This window comes from Ovis aries, chromosome 22, assembly GCF_016772045.2.
Source record: "Ovis aries strain OAR_USU_Benz2616 breed Rambouillet chromosome 22, ARS-UI_Ramb_v3.0, whole genome shotgun sequence".
Classification (NCBI taxonomy): Eukaryota; Metazoa; Chordata; class Mammalia; order Artiodactyla; family Bovidae; genus Ovis; species Ovis aries.
In genome coordinates, this window is record NC_056075.1 from 42,964,135 (window position 1) to 42,966,983 (window position 2,849).

The 2,849-nt window shown below is 47.6% G+C and overlaps 1 pseudogene; it reads right to left on the reverse strand.

Annotated features, from left to right (window-relative positions):
• Positions 1 to 1,264: 1,264 nt before the first annotated feature.
• Positions 1,265 to 2,620, reverse strand: LOC101103611 (polypeptide N-acetylgalactosaminyltransferase 11-like; annotated as a pseudogene).
• Positions 2,621 to 2,849: the final 229 nt, after the last annotated feature.

Genomic DNA, 2,849 nt, shown 5'->3' on the forward strand with positions numbered 1-2,849 from the left:
TGCGCTCCAGTCCCCAGTGTATCTGCTGTGCCTCCACTAATCTTCTCAGACACCTCTGTCCAAGGAGGACAGGTGTGATGGATCACCATTCCAGCCACAGTGTCCACGTTAACCCTCCAAATGCCACCGTTGTCAGGAGACGCCAACAGAGCAACACAGCCTTTGTGGCTCAGGAGATCAACCACTCTCAGTCACCGTCCACTGGTATAGCCAATTATTCTTCCCAGCTTCAGTTGCTGGGCCCCTCCTGACCCATGACACTTCATGAGCCTCCTGATGAACGTGTTTCTGACATGTCCAGGCAAGGGAGATTATTTAAAACCAATCCATGCTCTTCATTATAAATTCAGATCAGACTCGGGTCACCATAGCCACACCCCTTAAGCACTCCTAGGCCTCCTTCCTGACTTAGGCAGCCCTGGGTCACCAGACACTTACTGATCTGGAAGTGATAGAGCTTCTCCCAGTGAACAGCTTTGGGGGGTTTTTACCTTCTATTGATAAAATTAGGTTGCAAGGGTTTGGCATGGAGCTCAGATATATGCATCTCTTGGTGAACATTATCCAAATATCATTGAAGTGATTTACAACCCAACTTCCTCCTCAATTCAACATGTTTATTGATATTTCCAAAGCTTTTGGACCAGAGGTCAGGTCTTATGGAAAAGTACTACTTATACTATTCATCCAGCTGAACATGAACCAGTCTCCTCATGCATGTCATGATATCCTGACCTTCAGGAGAACCATATGGTCACCTTTTTCCAGATATGTGTCCAACTTTAGAGTGAGGGATGAAGAAGAGTTGACCTCCACCATCTAGATCTGATGTGGTATTTCTAAATTTTCTCCTTCCCAGATATTTGTGCCAGTTCACTGTCCAGTTCAATGAAATAGTTTCTGTTCAAGGCAAACAATTCTCCAGCAGCTGTAGGTGATTTCATTGGAAAAGTAGCTCCTGCTGGTCCTCCAAGCTTGGAGAAGGGAATGAGATCCCATCTGAAGGGGAGCCCCCTGTTGAATCCTCCCCACAACACAGGGGATTGAACTGAGGTGAGGGTCAGCAGTGATGGTGTTCGTCACCAGGCAGCCAGTCCTCCTGGAGGACAGACAGCAAAGGCTCAGTCACATCACAGTTGCTCTGATCCTTTCATCCTCAGATCAATCCCCCATGCGTTGTATTTATTACTTCAATTTTTCCAAGGAGTTAGTTTTGAACATATCCATCTAGTTCTTCATCCAAACTGCTGTTCACAGGAAAAATCTAAAGAAGCTGGGCTGGCATGTGGTCTAGGAGGCTGTGGATGGGCTGGAGCCAGGCATACAGATTTCACTGTAGAAACAAATAACACCGCCAGTCACTCACAAATCCACTGAGCCAGACTTGTCTTTCCATGCTGTGTTCCTTGTGTGTGGCACATCGCTGCAACAGCCAAGCCCTTACTCAGAAGCTTACTGAAGGCATGTTTCTGATAACCCAGGTCTCTCAAGGGCTGACCACTTTCATTAAAAATTGTACCCAATGAAGAAGAGAATTTCACATTATCTTTCTTTTGGATCTTCAATGTGGTTATCTATGACATAAACGATTTTGTTTGCTTTGAATTATCATTCTAACACTCAACTTGGACCTGGAGTTAAACAGGGATAGAATTTGGGGTGGTGGGGAGGGTGGTGCAGAATGATCCATCGGAGCCAGACACCTTGATAAACCCATTCTTGAGTGGCTGAGTCACTTCACTGAAGTTGAAATAAACTAAAAGCAAAACCATCCAGGTTGCAGTTATAAATGGCCATCCACACGGTGACGCTTCCCTCTGTAGACACAGCGTAGCTGAAGGGCCTCTTTCAATGTCTTGGAGCAGAATCTGCTGGAGCTGTAAACTGGTGCTGAAGCCTGGCCCTGGACTGGTGCGGGAGTGAGAAGCTCTGGGGATGCAGTCTTAGGCTAGGGGAGGTCATGCTTCTGTGGTTTCACCTCGAGAAGCGTGGCTCCAAACCAGCATCACGTGAGGAATTTTACATCTCCCTGGTGCCTCCCGCATACCAAGACCAACTGAATCAGGGCCTGGAGTCTGGGCTCCATTCTGGCTGCATCCACACCTGTCCCATGCGGAGCTCAAATTGTCCAAAACTTCAGTCTGATCATCTCACAACCCTTCCAGAACTGTCCAATGGTTTCCCACTGTAATTAGGACAAAGGTCATGTCCTTGTGAAGGCCTGGAGCCCCTCTGAGTTCTGTTCTCCACCGGTCTTTTTCAAATTCATCCATTCACTCACTTTTGGCTGTGCTGGGTCTTCAGGGTTTGTGTGGACTTTCTCTAGTGGCGGCGAGCAGGGGCTCCTCTTTGTTGTGTTGCTCCGTCTTCTCAGTGCGATGCCTTCTCCCGTTGTGAATCTCGGGCTCTAGAGCTGGTGCTCAGCAGTTGTGGTATACGGGCTTAGTTACCCCAGAGCGCGTGGAATCTTCCCAGACTAGGGAAAGAACGGGGTCCCCTGCTTCAGCCGACAGACTCTTAATCACTGCACTGCCAGCGGAGGCCGTCTCCAGTCATCCTGTCATTCACTCACGTGGATGCAACCCAGCTGCCCGCCACCATGAACTTACCGGAGGCACATTAGCACATTTCCTATGCCTCTAGATTGCCCCTGGTTATCCTTTTCCAGTTTGATTAAAAACACAGGTGCACATATTGCTTCTTTCAGGTATCATCTAGGGGCAGAGACAGCCGCTTATCCCATTATAGAAATCACGTACCAAGAATAATGATCATGTCTCAGAGGAATCTAACTGCGTCACTTCAATAAAGTCAAAGCATTTACATTGCTCTTAAGGAAATTGGGTGTG